This window comes from Molossus molossus, unplaced genomic scaffold (assembly GCF_014108415.1).
Source record: "Molossus molossus isolate mMolMol1 unplaced genomic scaffold, mMolMol1.p scaffold_m16_p_7, whole genome shotgun sequence".
Classification (NCBI taxonomy): domain Eukaryota; kingdom Metazoa; phylum Chordata; class Mammalia; order Chiroptera; family Molossidae; genus Molossus; species Molossus molossus.
This window is the reverse complement of record NW_023425401.1, coordinates 51,096,346-51,119,517: the sequence shown is the minus strand read 5'-3', so window position 1 is coordinate 51,119,517 and position 23,172 is coordinate 51,096,346.

The window sequence follows — 23,172 nt, the reverse complement described above, 5'->3', positions numbered from 1 at the left end:
TGCATTGCCTTCAGTGCTCTCCACAAGTCCTTGAGAATAGGAAAGTCTCTTTTTATATGCCTGTTAATGGTGCCTTAACTCATGCTTGAATGAAAAAATAAATGTGTGAAGGAATATGGTACAGTTTATATGTCTAAAGATATTTTTTTTAATCCTCACTTGACATTTTTGCAGTTATTTTCAGATAGAGTGGGAGGGAGAGAGGTAGGAAGAGAGAGAGAGAGAAACATTGATGTGAGAGACACACATCAAATGCTTGCCACCCACCTGACCCCAGCCGGGGCCGGAGACAAACTGCACCGAGGTACTTGCCCCTAACAAGAACCGAACCCAGGATTCTCTGGTCCACAGGCCGATGGTCTAACTGCTAAGCCAAACCGGCCAGGGCTAAAAATCTTAAAATGTAGCTTATATCTATAGAAATTTGGAAACACATCCAATACAAGTCTTCCTATCTTCTTTTTATTTCTCATTTGTACAAGTTTTAGAGAAATACTTCCAGAAGGACACACACTTCTGTAGTTCTCAACCTTGGCTACCAGGAGAATCAACGTCATGCCAATTATAGTAAAATGTCTTGGGATAAGACCCAGTTTCTGTCTTTTATAAAACTCTCCAGAATATTCCAATGTGTACACAGAGTAGAGAAACATTTGTCGACACTGCTATTCTATTCTTTCAATCGACAAAATGAGTGTAGGCGTAGTGGGAACACAAATGAAATAATCAGAGCAAAGAGGGTGTGTTCTATAGTGACTGAGAATCCCATTGCACTTTAAGGTGTCTTCACAGCTATCATCAAGAGGCCACCAAGCTGAGTCTATTTATCATGATATTAACTTACCTTCCTTCTCTTTCATCTTCTCTGCATATTCAAAGACCCGATACCCACCTTCCCCAATGCAACTAGATGATAACCAACTTGAAATGTAATCAGGATAAGTATGATTTAAGTTTAAGCTAATAAAACATTGTGAAAAATAAGTTATAATTAAAACAGGACCAGGCTTTGTAAACTGACCACTGGAGACAGAAGATCCCAATAGTGTAGAATACTTATGAGGGAAAGAATCTATTATTTTTGCTAAGTAAACATGTATGCACTTTATAATTGTGATAGTGCCTCATAATTACACACTCACAGAGATAATGTATCTTTGAAGATTGCATGTTTTGCTCTTTTATTCTATATTAATCAAAGCCATCTTTTAATTTTTAATAAATATTTTATTAATAATAAAAAGTAAAATATTAAAATAACATTTTAGTAAATAAGTAAAAGTGTTTTTATTTATTTATTTTTTTATTTTTTTTATCCTCACCGGAGGACATTTTTCCATTTTTTGTTCAGGTAGAGTGGGAGGGAGAGAGAGGAACAGAGAGAGAGAGAGAGAAACATCTATGTGAAAGGAACACATCGAGTGGCTGCCACCCGCACAACCGACCAGGGTCGGGGACAAACTGCAACCGAGGTACATGCCCTTAGCGGGAACCGAACCCGGGTCTCTCAGGACCTCAGGCCGATGCTCTAACCGCTGAGCCAAACTGGCCAGGGCAGTAAAAGTGTTTTTAAAGGGCGCATTATTTCCTGTTTCATGCACAGTATCCTACTATAAACTGTTCTCTGAACTAGCAAAAAAATATTCCAAATACAAAGTGAAGTTTGTGACATTTGGTGTATGCTCATATAAGCATTTAAACCCTTTGAAAACCTCTTTCATACTGTTGCCACTGATGTTTGATTTCATCTAAGATTTATATACTTCTTTTTACACATACAACAAACTCACTGGAAACACATTAATATATGTATTCTGGGCCTACCTCAACTTTTATATCCACATAAATCTTTTAATAATTTAAATATTTGCATATAGTGGCCAAAAGTCAAATTATATTTTAGGTCTTTCTTGATATTCTTGATTTTGTGCAAATATAAACCATTTACTAAGTCTATTTAAGACTATAATACAAAAGTTAGAAACTTTGAGCAACTTAATACTAAATTCTCACTTTAGTTAATTTTTTAAAGTGGCATTTTTTAATCAAACATGTATACATTTGATTATCATGAATCAATAATGCTACCTGAGGATCTGAAAACTGTGCTTCTGAATATTCTGTACTTTATGAAAAGACTTTAAACTCAGTACAGTTGGAATATACTTACGTTCATTAACCATAGTTCATAACAGCCAAACCAAAGAGGACAGAGAAAGGAGAAAGGAGAAGTTTCTAAATTCCAACAGATAGGTACCTTTTTAAAAATCCCATGCTTGGCTGGTGTGGCTCAGTGGATTGAGCATTGTCCTATGCACCAACAGTCGCTGGTTCAATTCCAGGTCAGGGCACATGCCAGGGTTGTGGAGTTAGCCGATCAGTTCTATTTGTTTGAAACCTTTCATTGGCTCATTTATTTACTTATTAGACATATATTTTTATGTCCTTATGACATGCAAGTCACTTATTGTTCCATTGTTCTAAGTTCTGGGCAAAATGTTGGTTCAATAAAAAATCTATTTCTTTTATTTATACAAGGAATGGATTTTTTAAAAAAGATGTTTTACTCTATATGTAAAATCATCTCAATCAAACCGAAGGAGAAGGACTGAGTCTCTATCCCAGCCGCAGCCACGCGGGAGGAAGCTGCCAGGCAACAAGGTTTGGATTGTACCACTGGACGATGTTTGGTTGTCCAGTAGCAAACATGGAATAAACAGTAGAAATCACATACCCAAGCAGGCATCATTGCAAGGTAGAATATCGCAGACCTGGGAAAGTGCATGAGGGTAAGAGCAATATAATAGCAATCATTAGTTTATATCAAAAAGTGGGAATGATAATTCACAGTTGCTTTTTATCTTATTTTTTAATTTTGTATCTCATCCTGTGGGAAATCAATAAGGAGATCCTAAAGACTAGTTTTTCTCAATAATGTTAAATAGGGTATCCTCTATATTTAAAAAAATATATATGATTTAAATAATTTAGTCAGATTGCAAGAAAGTTACAGCATCTGGTTTAAACTCATCTATCATGCATAGTAACATGAATAAATGGAGACATTCATCACTATGCACACAACAGAAATTGTGTTCTCCTATTGATATAATTAAATACTCATAGAAGCCTAAATGCATAATAGCTTCCAGACCTTTTGTTTAATGCCAAAAATCAATGGCTCCGCTTCCAATGAACTCGATAAGCATATGTTCCTAGTCAGAACCATTGTGAACCCTCTCCAGTTTCTAAACATTTATTGCTGGTACAGTAATAATAAACATCTTGCATTTATAAAATGTAATGTTGCCTAGAATTTTTCATTTTTCAAGAATGCAGAGCACACTATCTAATGGCTCTCATATGTCCAGTGTGCCCACGAACAATTTGTCTTCTGAGTGGAGTGTTAATCTGACACCTCAAGGACAGAGCTGTTTTCAGAGGAACTCAAAGGAAAGCTAGAAACATTCATAGGCTTCAATAACTACTGAAAACTCTAGTGAACTGTGGCTGGGATTACTGAGTTCTGGATCACATTACCTCTTCATGCCATATTTTGCTTAAGTAGGAGTTATTAAAGATGCTAGGAGATTATTTTTTGACTTATTTCCAAATATGTACACTAAACACACATTTAATATATGTGTATATATATAAAATCAAGCTAATGATGACATTTATGGTCCAATTGTTTTGTTTCTCATCTGGGCTCAGAGATGGGTGTGCAGTAATGTACTTTCCATTTGTTTGAGCCAGTTGCATGTGATAACCCCACAGCAGTGATGAAGGAAGCAAATATATTCTTTGGTCATAAACACTGTAGAGCAGAGCAAAATCCCTCCTTTAAAAACAAAGCTGAGATTTTGATCTCAGGTCAAGGGCAACACATTAAACATGAAGTGCTTCTTTCTTTTAAAATGAAACTATTTCTTTTTATAAAGCACCCACAAAAATGAGGTTTTCTTAATGACACTATTTTGCTTGCAGTAAAAAATGAGAAGCTCATCTCACCAATGGAATAACGATTGCTTCCTGTAAAAGAAGAATTGATTGACAGAGAGAAGAAAAATATTGAACTGAAGCTAGAAACAAGGCCAGCATAGTCACACCTGAATCCATAATGTTTGCTTTTCTTTTTCTGGCATGAATTATTAATCTTACCATTCCCAGGTGGCTCCAGTGAGGGCCGAATATTCACACCAATACCTTGAACTAGAACAATGTTTTATACAGGTGTGAGGATAGACTAAAATGAAAATGATACCCAGCAGGCTCACATAGAAATTGGGCTACTTTTTTTGTTTATGCTTTATACTTAAGAATAAGGTGTTTGCTCACCAAAATTGTCAACTCCTTTCCATCACAGTGATTTTTAATGCTCTCCCCAAGTATCTTACCCAAAGGAAATACTTACTTCAATGCTTCAAAATAATGACTTCTCAAATAGGAAAAGCAACCATACCCCTCATATATATTGATCATAATTATTATTCTCATGCTGATATCCTAGGTTATTTTTTTCTACTCACAAGCATGTAGACAACAATTATATATTTGACATGAACAAGAATGTTAAAGTTAGAAATAATTTTTCATGTGAGCTTAGTACTTTAGACCACTTTACTTTTTAACTTAGATTCCAGGTTCTGATATTTTCACACGGGCTACAGTGATTCACCAGACTTCCAAAGTTCATTTATTCGTTCAAGTTCCAATAGCTGAGAATTCAGTGTCCACACACTGTAGGCTTGTGTTATCTCTGGAACAGGTCAGTGGATTTTGGCATAAGTTCTGTGGTCCCATTATGAGACTAACAATTCTGCCTTCTGCCTCCTTTTTTTAGTATTGAAATATAATTAACATATAACATTATATTAGTTTCAAGTGTACAATACAATAATTCGATATTTTTGTATATTGTGAAATGATCACCACAGTAAATTTAGCTAACATCCATCACCACACTTAGTTACAAATTTGTCTTTGTTTTGATGAGATCTATTAAGATCTCTCCTAGCAACCTTCAAATATACAATACAGTATTATTATAGTCACTATGCTGTACATTACATCCCATGATTTACCTATTTTAGTACTGGAAGTTTGTATCTTTTGACAGCTTTCACCCATTTTGCCCACCATCCCAAACCTACTCCTCTTCTGGCAAACACCAATCTGTTCTCTGTACCTATGAGCTCAGCTTTTGTTTTAAATTCCAAATGTAAGTGAGATCATACAGTATTTGTCTTTCTCTGACTATCTCCCTTAACATAATCCTCTCAAGATCCATCCACGTAGTCTCAAATGGTAAAACTTCATTCTTCTTCTCCTTTTCTTTTTTCTTTTTTGTACATGCCCCTAGTGGGAACCGAACCCGGCACTCTCTAGTCCACAGGCTGACACTCCAACTGCTGAGCCAAACCGGCCTGGGCTCCTTTTATTTTAGAGTGCAAGAAAGGGAGAGGGAGGAGAGGGAGAGGGACAAAGAGAAACATCGATTAGCTGCCTCCGTATGCATCCCATCCCGGGACCAAATTCTAAAACCTGGGCATGTGCCTTGACCAGGAATCAAATCTGTGACCTTTCAGTGCATGTGACCATGCTCCAAACAACTGAGCCCTACTGGCCATGGTTCCTTCCTTCCTTCCTTCCTTTCTCTCTCTCTTTCTTTTCTTGTAAAGTCTGCAAGTTTAATTACTTTTAAACCTCGAACATTTTCTGTGTCCATTAAATAGAACCAACAATGCTGGGCTATTTAAGAAATTTATTGTATCAATTTAGTATCTTACGAAACTATCTGCGCTGGTCACAAAGGTTGGCTGGTGTCAGGAAGAGGTAGAGGAAAAAAAGAAAAGGAGGCTCCCAGATGGGAGGGCACAGAGGCACAACAGAAGAGGGCACCTGGAGAACAGGGCAGGCCATTGTTTTCTCTACCAGGATATCGTATTGGAGGGAGCTTGATGCCACCATCTGCCCAGCCCTGGCACTTGGAAAACCAGTGACACACGAGCCCTTGGCATGATGAGTCCCACTTGAAACAAGGACAGCCTACCCCTCCCACTGTGATCCCCCTTCCCTAAGGCCCTCTGGCCTGCCTGACTTTTCAAGACTCGGGTATCAGCTACTCTTCACCTCAAACAAAAGAGGGGAATCTTCAAGTGTTCATTTCCATTTTTAAAAAATCTTTCCAAAACATTTTCCTCCAAAATCCCATTTGATTGGCATGACAAAATTTAAGGCAACTCCAAACACAACTTCCTATGTTTAATAAGAAAAGCATGGTTAGTGGAACAAAACTGAGAAAGAGGTATTCTTTGAGCCGAATATAGCTTCAACATTCTTTTCATAGTTTCTTTTAACAGATCTTGGCAAACAGTTTCTTAATCAAATGAACAAATCCAAAGTGAAGTAAAAGGGCCTGTGTGAATAGATGTTTATTCTAAAGACGTTTTCAATGATTTACATGACCTCTCTGCTGAGTTTCTAATTGTATCTGTTGCTCTTCACATGCTAAGAACTGCTTACTTACAGCCACATGTATCTGTTGTCTTTCTACTGGGTCATGCAACCTTTTCCATTAGTGGCTCATGAGCAAGTATAAGTGTTTTTATTTAACCTTAACACCTAATAGAAGGTAAAACACTTTGTATTTAGCTACCAAGCACTTCTCCTTCAGAAAAAGAATTTAGAAAAAGGGCGAAGTAAGTATACAATATCTAAGTTTATAATAGGGGTGTTGTCTCTAGTATTAGACATCTGATTATCATTTTCAAAATCAGTTTTATGTCTTTCCAGAAATTCTTATATTCATATATATTTTATAAAAAGTAAAGTTATGCTCCACATACTATTCAATGTTTTATTTGTTTGATGCTACACCAACGTTTTACCATGTAAATAAATATGTACAACATATTTTAGTGACCAAATAATACTTCACAGATTATTGAATCATTGTGCAATATTAGACTGTTGCCAACTTTTTCCTATCATGAATAATACTATGATAAAATCCTATAGTTATTGTTTTGAATCTAAATCACTTACTTTAGTCACTTCCTTTATGTTCATGCTTAGGTGAAAAAATTCAGGGTCAAGGAAAGTATATATTCTGCCAGTGTCCTCTGTAAATGGCCTAGCAAGTTATAAGCATATAAACCATATGACTAATTTTTTTTAAGGGTGGGGGAGGTTATACTGTTGAAAAAGGTAAAAATATCTATTGTTATGAGTTTTTTTTAAAATCACAGTATCTGCTAGTATTAAGTCTACAATTTTTATATATTAAAAGACACTGAAATATTTATTTCTGTCCAGATTTTCTTTCTTAATCTTGCTCAGACTTAGGTCATAAGATTTTATATTTAGAAAAGGATGAAATAACTTTGGAGAATTGAAACACATTGAACGTGAAAGAGATGCCATCCTTTGAGGAGGCTGCCGGCCTTATTTGCAGCCATCCCTACGAAAGTAGGACTTCAGCGACTCAGCACTCAGACTGAATTTCCACATCTTAGTATCTACAAAGACTGTAAAGTCTACCCTAATTGCGGATCCTTTAAAAAATGGTGATGCTTCTTTTACAGAGATGATGTATAACATATATGATCAACTGAGAATTTAATAATCCGAAAATGCACTACCTTAAAGGTAATGCAAAAGAATTTTAATCTGTTTTTATAGCACTACTTGTTGGGGGAAAAGGAGCTTGTCATGCCAATCGATTTAGTTCCTTTCTTTCCCCTGTGTTTTAAGAGAATTATATTGAGTAAATTTAAGGTGAAAATGTATCTCTTCTACTCTCCACCCCCAACAAATCATACTTGCAAGTTGTGTTGGGGTAAACCGGAGGGCAATGTAAATTGCTGAATATGTTTTCCTATAAATGAGAAAGAATCTACGCAGTAAATTGGCCTAAACGTAGGAAAAGGATGCCGACCGTTCTACTAGGAAGTTTTCAGATGACTGTAGAAATTGAATAGTAACAGAACATAAATAGTAGTGAAATAATGTGCACAGAATATTACTTAAAGTGCACAATATTATTCATGGCTTAGAGGGAGAAACAGGAAGTACGACGTTGTAGAAGTAGGATAAATGATAATAATAGCATAGTTCCTGGTTCTCTAGTAACATAGGCATTGCTTTGCCTCACCCACTTGTAAAGGAGGAATTATCATCTCAAATTCCACATAAAGTTCCCCAAAGAGAGGGCCATCTATTACCATCGCCTCGTTAGCTTTAATTAAATGGCATAAGAGAGAGAGATCCAAGAAGAGAACATCTAAGATTGTGCTAGGGAATGTAATAGATTTTAGCAAGAATTGAACATATAAGTGAAAAGGGCTTAAAAATAATAATGTCCCTCCTCTTGGATATTTTTTTCTAGGAAAGGAGGGAGATAGAAAAAAATGTCTTGGCATCTGACTGGACCTGTCTAGTTCTTTCTTGTCTGTTCTTTTTTAAATTCTGTTGATTTGTTTTTAAGATATCAAAATGCATACTCTGCTGCTTGACAAAATAGGATGCCAAAACTGACGATGAAATGACTTAGCAAAAGAGCAAGTGTGCTCTAAACTATTATGCCCATATAAGTTATTAATATTATTAACAACCCCGAAGGCAGTGCATGGTGACATAGGAAAAGAATTCCTGAGGATTTTTACTTTTTATTTATAATTGCAAAATATCTTACCTTAGGCAGTGTTTGATTACATAAGCATGTTTTTCATTGTAGCCTTAAAACAAATTTAAAAAAAAAAAAGTAAACCACTAATGAAATCAGTACTCTGAGGACAAACACAAATTGTTCAGTTTACTTTTCAAAATGTGTTTATTCAATTAGTGGTTTTGTTCCTGTTGTAATTAACTACTTATTAATATTAATGACAAGAAAGGAGCAAAGAGGAGGCCAGACCTGTTAAGCATGGTCGTCTGGGCAGCTTGACCGGGAGCTGCAACTCTGGACTCCCCAGGGAGCCACTGGTCCATTCCCTGCAGATCACTGGGGGAAGGGATCCAACAAAGCCGGAGATGAACACATTCACAGTGTGACGCAGGTAAAGAGCTTTCTTGTCAGTCTAACCTGGGAACAAAGATCACTGGCTAGAAGGGTGGAGCCAATGCAAACCCATGAAGATCTGGGAATAATAATCCACGGACAAAGGAATTCTCTCTCTCTCTTGCTGCTCTGGCTTCACTCCTGTTCTGTGCACACATCTGTGCTCCCTCCATAGTCATGTGGCCATAGAAGCTGCGTGGCCCATGGCCATGTGGACCCCACACGCAATGGGTTGCAGCTGGGAACACAAGCTAAGCTAGCTGGACTGAACTGTGCAAATAGGTAGCAAAAAGTCTGGGCAATGGCTTTAATCCCAGCTCTGCCCAAGACAAAATGAGACTTTTTCCTTGGCATGATGGAGGGAGATGGGATCTTGGAAACTTAGGGGTTTAATTCCACAGAAATGAAGCTTTCCATGATACCTCATCCTCTTTTGGGGGCCTCCTGAAATTCTTATTCCAGCAGCACCCCAAGAAGCCCACTTCCACTGACCACAGTTTAACCACATAAAAAGTAACAATAAATATAGTCTAGATATGTTCAGTTAATAATTACTAATACCAATGAAGTACTTTATAAAAAATAAAATTAAAAAGCTAGAACAATATTAGATTTTTTTTGGTACTCTGTGGTTGATGAAATAACAGTAATTTTTAAAAATATGTTTTTATTTATATTTTAGACAGAAAGGAAAAGAAAGAGAGAAAGAAACATAAATGGGAGAGAGAAACATCGATCAGCTGCCTCCTGCACACCCCTTACTGGGGATCAAGCCCACAACCGGGCATGTGCCCTGACTCGGAATTGAACCAGGACCTCTCAGTCCATGGGATGATGCTCAATCCACTGAGCCACACCTGCTGGGCAAAATGCCAGCATCTTTAACGGTGTTGTTAATGTGGGTATTTACTGATACATTTCTAATTTCATTATTCATTCAAAACCTGTGCTTGTTTATTGTCCTCTTTATTTTTAGAATGAAAATTATTGCTTAAATAGAAATTACTTGATTCCTATTCAATTTATTTTAACTATGATATTTTCAAACTAGCTTATTTCTAAAATATTGTGTTGAGAAAATAAGAATTTAATTATTTTATTGATAAAATAGTGTTCACAATTTTATTTTAATTCTATGATGATGAACATTATAAAGTAAATAAAATACAGTTATTCTCCCTTATCTGTGGGGATGTGTTCCAAGAACCCCAGTGGATGTCTGAAACCACCAGCAGTACTACATCCTATAGAGGGTTTTCTGTTCCCGTCTTCCACCTTCTGATGTTACGCCTTTTCCACCTTACCTAAGCACCTGTCATGCTCTGCAGTTTGAGGTATGACAGCAAAACTATCACAAATTTATTTTTTCTACTTCACAATTTCATGGCTAGAGGATTGCTTCTTACCATAGAAATTAGCAACCTCACTATAGGATTTTTTCTTTCCTTATTAAGTGAAGAACTTTCACCTTTTGCTTAAACTTAAAGGAAGCACTATAGGGCTTCTCTTTAGCATATGCCAGTTGCCAGTGTGACTACTCTTGTGCTTTGGGGCCATTATTAAGTAAAATAAGGGTTACTTAAACACTGTGACTCTGTGATACTGCAAGAGTTGATCTGACAACCAAGGCTGTTAAGCGATTATTGGACAGGCAATGCACACAATGTGGATACACTGGACAAAGGTGTGATTCACGTCCCAGGCAGGATGTAGCAGGATGGTGTGAGATTTCATCACGCTACTCAGCGTACTGTCCAATTTAAAACATTGTTAACTTCCGGAATGTTTCATTTAATATTTTCAGACTACGGTTGACCACAAATAACAAACTGAAGAAAGCAGAACCAATACTACTATAACACAATGCTTGTTGATGATTGAGAATCACACTTAGTAAGTACTTTTGTACCTCTTGCTTTAGTGGCTAAGAGGAAACAATCTTAACTCAAAGCGACTCCAAGATAAATTAGTGTCATAATAACTTCTTAAGAATTTATTAATATCTTCATACCTATGGTAAAAAAGAAAAAAAGGAAAAAATGGAAATTATGCATTTTTCTTTTTCACCAGAGATGAGTGTGATTATCTATTTACATATAACCACTTTATAGGCAAAGACTACATATTTGAGGGAATCATGGTAGAAAAGACCAGAGTTATCAACTTCACCTAACAGTCATCTATTGTGAACCTACCATGTGCCTCAAATATAGCAGGTGTCACAGACCAATATAAAACATAATGACAAAAAATGTAGCTGCCATAACATATGTTTAAGATTCTCAGGGATGAAGCCAAAATAAAAATATAAAAACATTAGTAAACTTGGAGGTTTTATACAAATTTAAAATTCTGCATTTGATTATTTTTCATTTTTTAAAATTAGTTTATTTTTGTTACAGATGTTTCTCCTTTTTCCCCCCCTGAAACCTCCCCTCCCTCTGCATTTCTGATTTTTTACATGATTGAATTTGTTAAATTCTTACTTTCTCAATGAAAAGACAAAATATTATAAGTTTGCAAAGTTTGCACAAATATTTCAGTATATTAACTTGGTTCTGTAATAGTTGGGGTAGGCCTAAACTACAAATCATAGCCGGTTCCCCAAATTATTAATGACATAAACAGCAGTTTACTTCTTGTTCACATAATGATCTAAAACACACATTCATGTTGGAAGGCAGCTTTCATTCACGGGGGGATTCAGTGACTCTCAGACTCTGTCTTTTTTGAGCACCTTGTCACCTCCAACCATCCAAAAGAGAATGCCATATTGGAAGAGTCACATATGCCCTTTCTAGAAGCCCCAAATTTTGTTCTATTGGAAGAATTTAATAACATGGTCACCTGAACCTTCACAGAGGCTGGGGAGGGCAGCTCAGTCATATGCCTAGACTCTTCATTCTATTACTACGGAAGGAAAAATGTGGAATTTGGCAGGCAGCTAGTGGCATTTCCAGATTTCATTAAAATACTTTATTGATAATAACAAGAAAGGTACTCTGACTTTCTTAACTTTCAGTATCTGACATGACAGGCATAATTAGGTATATGTTTGTATATGCTTTTCATTATATGTATAACAAAGTTTACATTTCTCTTTTTAAAACCATTTTAATGAGGGTATATATTTACTAAAGTGAGTAAAGAAGGCTAAATATAGTTCCATAAGTTATTATTTGAATTATTTTTTCATAGATACTTTATCTGTTAATGAAAACTATATACCAGGATGGAGCAAAAGTAGTTTTACAGTTGTGAGTACACAAAACACAGTTCATTCTTGCATTATTATTTTTAATTATTGCATTATTTTCATATGAACAACTATAAACCTACTTTTACTCCATCTTGTATCCTGTAAATCCTCTCTCCTATTTTTTAAATAAAGTTCTACCTAGTTTCTTAATATCAAAATTCCTTAAAATATAAATATCTCAGTGATATAGTTTTCTACTGATGTGTATTGAGGCAAATAAATATATACTTAAAGATTTTTACAAAATTATATGGAGGGAAAATTACATGTTACATTCTAAATATAACTAGATTTGCAGGATGTGACTGTCCATGTTGCACCAGGAGGACCAGCACAGCATCAGACTTGTATCACTATTCTCTCTCCCTGTACAGATATCCTGAACTTGTTGCAATAATGTCTACTTATACTGAACCCTTATTTTTGCCTCATGTTATGAATTGTCTTTAAAAGTTTGAGAAGGCTTTGAAGGAAAGTGTAGGGAGTAAGTAAAGCAAATAGAATAGAAGAGAAAATGGAAATAATATTGTTTGACAACAGAGAGCCATCAAAAATGCCATGTGTGTACTGTGCACGTTAGTCACCGCCTTGTGTAATATAACAAACAGTGAACAAAATAAGTAAAAGGTCAAGGCATTTGGGTGGTAATATACTACAGTGGGACAAAAATACTCTACTTCATGTTAGAAAAACTTTGGATAAATCCGGAAATGTGGGTATTAGGGCACAGTGATCAAGACACTTACTTTTGAACGCCAAATTCCTGTTTCATTTACAAATAAATATATATATATGAAGGAGGACATGCCATTGAGCAATTGTATCATGTAAAATAAGTGTTTTGTTTTGGAGTGCATGACTTTCTCAGCATTTATTTTATAGTTATAAAAGAAAGTATCTGATCACAAAGCCTCCAGGGGAAGATGAATTAACTGCTGGGTGTTAAGTTCAGCCTCTTTCTCGCCATCATTCTGTAAGCTTCTATGCCCTCAAGATATGTTCAAAAGAACATCACCAGCTCTCTCGAGTTTCATCAATGCCGGTTGTTGAGAAGATTTCTATAAATTTTATATAATTCTAAGTGATGTACATCACAAGGGAGAATATAGCCAAAGAAAATTTTACAAAGAAGTCTTTACACAATAACAACAATATTCCTGGACTACCTGACAGTGTTGTTACATGGCAACAACATTCAAGTGGTTTTTCTCCTTTCAAAGTCCACTATTTTAACCTATGGAAGAGGTAGGCGTTGTATCCTTTATGGCTTATTATGTTCATACCTATGCAACACGTAGTCTAGGGTATGAATGCCAACCAAGAATCTTCACTGAAGGACATTTAGAAAATCTTTTACATAAAAAAGTCTTTAGAGTTCATTTGTTGCATCATGGCAAAGTTTTTCCATTAGAAGAAATCAATTCTGCAATCACTATGTGGCCTATTTCAAAAGGTTTGAAAACATAGTTTATGCTAAGGGAGAAATTGTTGCATTTGCCATTATAACTGGTTTCGAGGAGGTAAAAATAAAAAGATATCAAGAGCTTTTAAATTTCACTGGAAAAGGACATGAGTAGTCTGAAGAAGATCTGCAGTGATATAAACCTGAGAGAGCAGTCAGTAAAAACACTGGACATCAATTTAAAGAAGTCTGGGTTATGAAATAGTAAGCTTCATCCTTTAATGTATGATGTGTAGCCTTTTTTTGAAAATGGTTTGATGTCTTTCGTAACACCATCCACGGATCTCCAAACATAAAAAAAACAAATGTAAGCCAAGGTTATTTTGCATTGATTTTAAAATTCAAAAAACACTGCTAAATCTCCTAAAAATGTTTCAAAATCTTTTTGTTCAGTAATGTCAGCATGAAACTAAGGGAAAATCCCAGTTTCATTCTTGAGTCTAAAATATCTTCTTTCTAAAAATTGATTTCAGAGATAGGAAGGGAGAAAGAGAGAAAAACATCGACCAACTGCTTTGTGTAGGCCCCCTATTGGGGATCCAGCCTGCAACCTGGGCATGTGCCCTGACTGGGAATCAAACCCATGACATCATGATGCGTTGCACTGTGTTCAACCAACTGAGCCACACCAGCCAGGCAATCCTTTGAGTCTAATCATTCACTTGAAATTATCCTTCTTTCACCAGATGAGCCATCATCTTCAAAACTCAGTGACAATTATTATTCCAATGAAGAAATACTTTATGTGATAGTAAATACCCTGGATAGGAAATATCTCACTGTCACAATTATCTAACTCTGCCCTGTAAAGTAGCAAAAACATTAATGGCAATATGTAAATTAATGGGTGAGGCAGTGTTAAAATAAAACTGTATTTGAAAACTCAGGTGGCAAGATGGGCTTTATGTGTAAGTTGTAGTTTGTCAACTTCTGTAATAAGTAATATCCAAATATGTTCAGTATCAGTTACTTCTCTTCCTGTATATCCAAACTGCACCTGATACCAAGAGGTAGACGCAAACCCTCTTCCCCTTTAATTTGAGCTGGTCTTAGTGATTCACTCTTAAGTAAAAAAATACAACAGAAATAATGTTTTGGGATTTCTGAGGCTAAACTATAAGAAACTTTGCAGCTGCTGCCTGGACTTCTTTACAATGCTTGTTCTTATAATGTTTCATATATGAAATTAGCCACTATGCCATGAGAACTCCATAGAGGGATCATGTGTAGGTAATCCGGGAGATGCTTCCGTTCACCTCCTGGCCAATAGCCACCATTAGCTGACAGCTAAGCACATGAACAATCTTAGAAGTTCTGTCCAGCTGCACCTTTCAATAAATACAATGACAGCTGCCATCTAACTACAATCTCATGAGAACCCTTAAGCTAGAACTACCCAGGTATTAATCTAACAAGACTGTTAATGTAATAATATTGTTGCTTTATGCCCGGCTGGTGTGGCTCAGTGGTTGAGCGTTGACCCATGCACCAGGAGGTCACCGATTTGATTCCAGGTCAGGGCACATTTTCAGTTGTGGGCCTGATCCCTAGTAGGGGGCATGCAGAAGGTGGCCAATCGATGTTCTCTCTCATTAATGTTTTTCTCTTTCTCTCCCTTCCACTCTCTCCAAAAAAAAAAAAAAAAAAATTTAAAAATAATATTGTTGCTTTAAGCCAGAACAATCAAATAATTTTCTTAATTGGATGTCATTGTCTTAATTTTAAATAAATATTTATTTTATTGCATTGCATGGATCATAACTGAATGCTTAGTGTAAGGTTTGCACACAGAACAGTGTACTGAGTTTATTGCTTATTTTTTTAAACAACCCATATTATTCTTTTGTTAATCAGAAACCAGTGTTTTAAAACATATCACATCCTATCACAATTTGTGATTTATATATAGTCATTTTAGAAAATTGGTTGAAGATTCAAGAAATGGGCTTTTGGCAATCATTTTCACACAGAAATTCTGATTTCAGAAATGAATTGCTGGCATTAGTAGAGAGTGCCTAGATAACCTATTTTAAGCTGTAACTGTTAGTGATGAGATAGAGGCAGGTTAGGCAGTAAGGAAAAGGAGCATGGGAAGGGAAGGCTGAGACACGTGGGGAGGTTTACGAGGACTTGAAGCTTGGCACATAAGCAGAACCCAGGATAGAGCATATCTAGAGGTTTATTCAGACTCCACAGATCTCCAAATAAAACTAAAATCAACATGGGAAATTATGACTCCAAGGCCAGAAACTCCCAGCCCTCATTAACACTCCTGACTTATAGAAATGAAAAGCTTATCTTGACTGCAAATTGGAAGCTCCTGAAAGGAGCACAGGTCAGTTACATAACAACAACAACAACAAAACAGAAAAGCTGGTTTCAGGCAAGAGGGAAACAGTGCTTGATTGTACAATTCTTTTTCTGGCACCCTGATGGGTTTGCAAATGAATTTTATTTACTGTTAAAGAATATAGTGCTGGAGAGTCTGACCTATTCCAATTAATATACCTACTGGTTTCTGATAGGAAGGCAACAGGATTGCTGAATGAGTTCTGCTGGGAAACTATAGAGCAGCAATTCTCAACCTGTGGGTCACACTCCCTTTGTGGGTTGAATGACCTTTTCACAGGGGTCGCCTAAGACCATCAGAAAACACATATTTCTGATGGTCTTAGGTACCAAGACACCGCTCCTCTATTCCTCTGTCTCCAAATGGATCCGCCCACATACAGATATGCCTACATATGAATACCCAGCGTGATAACATAATCATGCCAACCCCATCACATACACCCCGTACAAATACAGGTGTACGTGACAGGGTTGGCATCATAATATACTTAAGTGGACCAGTCACACATGTGTAGAGAGCAGCTACTGTGTAAAAAGCAATTACTCTGTTAAAAGCAGCTACTGTTTTGAAAGCAGCAGTATTGGAGGTAAAACAACACTTCATGAATTACGATTACTGGGTAAATGTAAAATCATGTACTGTAAAATCATCAACTACTGCAAAAAAAAAAATCTGTACCATGGGAACTTAATCTAGATGCTGATCGGTCTTTTTATATTCAGCTGTGGTTGATGTGAATACTGCCCCCTTGTGATAGTAACAGGTATGTAAAAAAAACAACACACAGAATGGTAAATCATAGGAAATTTTAATGAACTGTATTGACTAAACTATGCCATGTATCATCTTTTGTATTATTAAAGTTATTGTTATATATTATTTTCATTAGCAAACCATCCCATGACAATGGATTGTATAGAGAAGAATGGTAACAAGAAAATATAGTGAGGATTTTTTTACAATATGGTTTTACCTCAATAATTACAGTAGGAATTGAGAAACTGCAATGTGTTATTTGTTGTGAAGTTGTATGAGCCGAATCTATGAAGCCGAACAAACTAAAATGCCATTTTGATAGCAAGCATCTGAGCTTTGCTGGCAAGGATACCAACTATTTTAGAAGCAAAGCTGATGGATTCAGGAAAACCAGACTTGACACTGGTGGCAAGTACCACAAACAAAATATAGCAGCTGTTGAAACTTCATATTTGGTGGCACTCAGAATTGCCAGAGCTATGAAACCTTACATCATTGCTGAGGAGCTACTGTTGCCAATGGCTAAAGACATTGTTTGAGTTATGATCAGAGATGATTTGTTATGAAATTGACTGCAATTTCCTTATCTAGTGACACTGTCTACCAAAGAATAGATGACATGTCTGCTGATATTCTTGATCAGGTAATCCAGGAAATTAAATCTGCTCCACTTCCAATATTTAGCATCCAGTTTGATGAATCTACAGATGTTGCAAACTGTTCACAGTTACTGGTTTGTGTGAGGTATATTAGTGATGGCGACTTTAAAGATGAGTTTCTTTTTTGTAAACCTCTTGAAACGACAACTACTGCACATGATGTATTTGACACAGTTGGTTCGTTTCTGAAAGAGCATAAAATCTCTTGGGAAAAGGTTTGCAGTATTTGCACAGATGGTGCTTCAGTTATGCTAGGATGTCAATCTGGATTTCAACATTTTGTACTGAATGAGTCATAAAAAGTTGTCGGAACTCACTGTATGATTCATTGGCAAATATTAGCAATGAAGACGCTGCCACAAGAGTTACAAAAAGTAGTAAAAAGCATCATAAGTTCTGTCAATTTTGTAAAGGCGAGCACTTTAAACAGTCGACTGTTTTTGCAACTGTGCAATGGGTTGGATGTGCTGAACAATGAATGCTCTGCTATTTCACACTGAATGAGATGGTTGTCTACAGGAAAAGTTTTAAAACATGTTTTTGAGCTTCATGATGAACTCAAAACGTTTTTTAATCAGAAAGCAAGACCACAATTCAAAGCACTTTTCAGTGAAAGTAGTGAACTACAGAAAATAGCTTACTTGGTTGACATCTTTGCCACCTTGAACGAGTTAAATTTATCACTGCAGGGACCAAATGTAATATCCCTTGATTTGTCTGAAAAGATCCAATCATTCCAAATGAAACTTCAGCTTTGGCAAAAAAAAAATTGGATAAAAATAAAATTTACACGTTGCCTACCTTATCTGCTTTCTTTGAGGAATATGACATTGAACCAGACAAAAGGATTACAATGATAATTTCTGTGAAAGAACACTTGCACATGCTTGCAGATGAAATTTCATCATACTTTCCAAATCTACCTGACACCCCATTTGCACTTGCCAGAAGCCCTTTCGCAGTCACAATTGAAGATGTTCGTGAGACAGCACAAGAGGAGTTCATTGAACTTATTAACAGCGATGCAGCAAGAACTGATTTCTCTACAGTGCTAGTTACAAAATTCTGGATCAAGTGTTTGCTGTCATATCCTGTTCTGAGACTGTGTTGCGCTTTCTTCCATTTCCAACAACGTATCTTTGTGAAACAGGGTTTTCCAGCTTGTTGGTTATCAAGTCTAAATACAGAATTAGACGTGTTGTGGAATATGATCTTAGTTGTGCTCTTGCAAAGACTGCCCTGAGAATTTCTGATCTGGTGAGAAAGAAGCAATCTCAGCCTTCCCACTGATGTTGGCTTTTAATGCATACTGTTGTAAAATGAAGCAATGTAGTTTACTCTTGTTATATTAAGATTGTTACCCATGCTACAGCATGCTTCAAGACATTTCATTTATTTGTAATTAGAAATAAATATTTTACAATATATAATTACATATTGTGTTTGTGATTAATCGGTGTGCTTTAATTCTGTTTAATTTGTAACAATGAAAATACATCCTGCATATCAGATATTTACATTATGATTCATAACAGTAGCAAAATTACAGTTAAGAAGTAGCAACAAAAATAATTTTATGTTGGGGGGTCACCACAACATGAACTGTATTAAAGAGTAGCAGCATTAGGAAGGTTGAGAACCACTGCTATAGAGTGTGTTTCTATTGCAGAAAGCCAGGTTACCTTAAAAAGGATTATAGGAAACCAAAATTAGATTTAGAAAAAAACCAAAAGCAAGCATAGGTTTGCTTCAAGGGCATTTTCCTTCCTCCTCACTAAAAGTCTGGGAGAAGTTGAAATTATCATAAAAAGAGAAACCACTAAGGCCCCTATAGATACCTGGGGCTACTTCATTTGTTTTTTAACCACACCCAACTATGTTTTCTCTTCCCTGGGAGTAAAGCCTCTATACAAATGTCAGAATAGCTCATCAGTGTCTGTTTTTAAGTCAGAACCTGTCCACTTTCAACAAGGGAATGTTATGGGACAATATATATTTTTGCTAATCAAAGCTGCCCCAATTCACCTGATAGGGCGAGTTTTTAAAATCATTGATGCCCACATATGCTTTTTCCTGAAGAATAATATGGTGTTAGAGCTAGATGACCTAGGGCTAAACCCAGTTAGGTGGAAAACACAAGGTTTAAAATGTATGGATGTTGGTAAAGCAGAATTTCTTGAAAGAACCAATCGAAGGCTAGCAAAGTATATATCTACCCCCAGAGAAAGGAGCTTCACGGCAACCCACTTGGGTCCCCTCCCCTCTGTAGGGCGTCTGTCTCTCAGATAAACTCTGCTTTCACTTGCTCCTTTGACTTTACAAGACAACAAACCCAGACCCTATCACTACCATTTGGTTTCAGTGAGACAAAGAATATTGAATTTGCCATTACTCAGTCTACACATGTGGAGCTATTAAAAACTATATTATTTGAACTAAGTGAATAGTTGTGTAAATCACTTCTGATAAACTTATAATGAAATTATATCATATTTGAATTAAAAAATTTGGTTACTATTAGACATGAGCTGAGGAAGTTTATGTTTTAAATGTAATAAAAATCTTTGTAGCTAGTTTCATTAGGCTTTTAATAAGAAATGACAAGTCTGGGGACAATAACTTTCAGTGGCTATTTAAATCTTTCAAGCCTAGAGGTAAATTAAGAACATTATGCAAAATAATGCCACAAAGCCATTTATAGGTTTTTCTTGTCACATCCTTTTGATTACATAGCAGTTTAAAAAAAATTGTACATTTGTCTTATAATGGGGGCTATATTGACCTACGTTGCTTACATGTTCACTGTCATTTAAGGTATAAAGACAGATGTCTGATTTATTTGTAGTAATAATTAGTACCCTGATCTAGAAAATCACAAAATTAACCTTGACCCTAGAGCCTCAGGTGTATTACAGATTTAGTGAGTACACTTGCTCATCCCCTGAGCATTGCTTTGACCTAAATGTGAACAACTTTCCTTATTCCATTCTAGAGTTCTGAAAAACACATATGTCAGGCTTGGCTTGTAAAATCAGCAGACACCTCTCTGTGCTTAGGCCAAAACCCCCTGAAACGGATCCAGGGAAAGCAATAGTTCAGATGGGAGATTGCAGTTATGTTTGGACATTTCATATTTCACTGTAAGAAGCATTCAACTCACTAAACAATAAAAGTATACCTGTGTTTTAAAAAGTTCAAACACCTAAACAGAAATATAGAAGTCACGTGTATTTAAATGCACTGCACTAGACAAGAAACTCAGAGGTATAGGGGGGTGTGATGGGAAGAGATAAACCAAAGAGCATATATGCATACGTGCGTAACAATGGACACAGACAAGAGCTCAGTGAAGGCAGGAAGGTGGGCAGAATTGGGGGGCTGACATCTGCAATGCTTTCAACAATAAATATCAATTTTTTAAAAAAATAAACATAAAATAAATACACTATAAAAATGGAAAAGTATCCAACATAGTATAGGATAGTAAACATATTTAATATTATTAAAAAGTAAAAAAAAAAAAAGCATTTACTTATCAGGCTTAATCATATAATAAAGTAACAAATTCTATAATATATATTTACATTGGCATATGTATAAAATAAATAGAAAAATTAAGCCACCTATTGGTAGAAACCTTTGGAAGTGTTCTGTCCTCAGACTCGATTGTCACTGAACTTCGAAGAGTGTATTTTGGCAGCATTGTCAGGTTGATGTCCCAAGGGTTGAGTTAAAATGAGACTTGCAGCACATGTAGACATGCAAAATCTTGCTTGTTGAATAATGCCGTAAACAATATGCTCCAGGCCATCTCAACTTCTTGCTTCTTTTTCTGGGACTCACAAAGAAAATCTATTTTATTAAAAATATTTCCTCTACCCTTGAAAGTGGCAAGACATAGAGAAGAAATAAATTGGACTGTGACAGAAGCAGGTACCAGATCCCGGATACAGAAGCTGTGAACACGTGGTGTGCCCACAGCACTGAGGCAATATTTAAATGGGGGAAAACTCACAGGCAACAGGGAGAGGGGTTTGAAGGCTACAACTATATGCCTCCAAAATATTCTTTTAACAATATGCTTCTAGGTGAATTGCTACTTCCTCCTTCACTTGTTCTATTTTTTTGATAGAAAAAATAGATGAACTCCAGAATTCTGAGAGATTATAAACTTCAAAATAAACTTGGAAGTATGTTCACAGAAAATATAAATTTAATTTAAAATACAATTAGCTATCTGGATGTACCATCATATAATGAAAAACATCTAAATTAGTTTAATTATTCAATGGATGATTGAATTTCCAGGATTGATTAGCTGGTATGTTATAGAAAATTTTTGTGCTGTAAGGAGAAAATAAGGTTTGCCAGAGAGGAATTTACATGATCTGGGTTGAATTTACGATTTCTGATGTTTTGAGCAGGAAGCAGAACGAGAGAAGAAATTATAAACAATCCTTCAACACCACATATTATTCCCCTGAGACTGCTGCCTGACTACTAACAGGTTCTAAGAGGAAGGGCATGATACACCTGAACTATTTCATTGCTCATGAGACAGAATATATCACACAGGCTCATTTCTTAGTTGCAAGATGGCTGGTACTTGTGGTGGTATTTTCAAGATTGTGACTAAGAAATCTTTCATGTTACTAGAAAACATTTCTTTCTGCCATTCTCGTTGATTATTTTTCTCTTTATAAGCATCTATATCAAATGTAGAAACACAGAAATATTCTAGATCAGATTTTATCACTTTTATGAGTTTCAGATTCTAAGAGTATATTTCCTGGAATTCCTAATATCATATTACCTCTCCATTTTCCATTTAAAAATGGAAATGCTTAATTGATGCTTTGCTTATTTTAAATGAGTAAATACATCATTGAAATGCTTATATTTAAAATTAACTTTAAAAAGGTTAAATTGCCCTGGCCGGTTTGGCTCAGTCGTTAGAGCGTTGGCCTGTGGTCCCGAGAGACCCAGGTTTGGTTCCCGCTAAGAGCACGTACCTCGGTTGCAGTTTGTCCCCGGCCCTCTTAGGTCATGTGGGTGGCAGCCACTCGGTGTCCCTTTCACATCGATGTTTCTCTCTCTCTCTGTTCCTCTCTCTCCCTCCCACTCTACCTGAACAAAGAATAAAAAAAATGTCCTCGGGTGAGGATAAATAAATAAATAAATAAATAAAATAAAAATGTTAAATTAATTTAGCCTACTTTGCAAAAATGTTTCATAGTAAAAAAATAAATTCTAAGTAAGGATTTTGAGAATCAATGTTGGTAAAATATATTATTTTCTTTTACTGGGACAGATGTACCATGGATATTTTGCCAGTCAAAGTTCACTCTTGAAGACTTTCAAACAGCTTGTATACACATGCATGTGGAAAGCTATGGCAACAGCACAGTGAAATGTTCCTGCAAATCACTTGAGAGTTAGCAAGAGCCTTTTATAATATTAGGTAACCTCCTGGAAATGTGATTCTATTTATTCTACCTTCACCGAGCCTAAGATATACTGCGAAGATCTAAGTCCCTGGAGATCTGCATGCTGCTATAAACAAAACCCACAATTGTTTTTTAAAACTTTTTCCATTGTTCTTAAAGGAAGAGAAAGACTGTA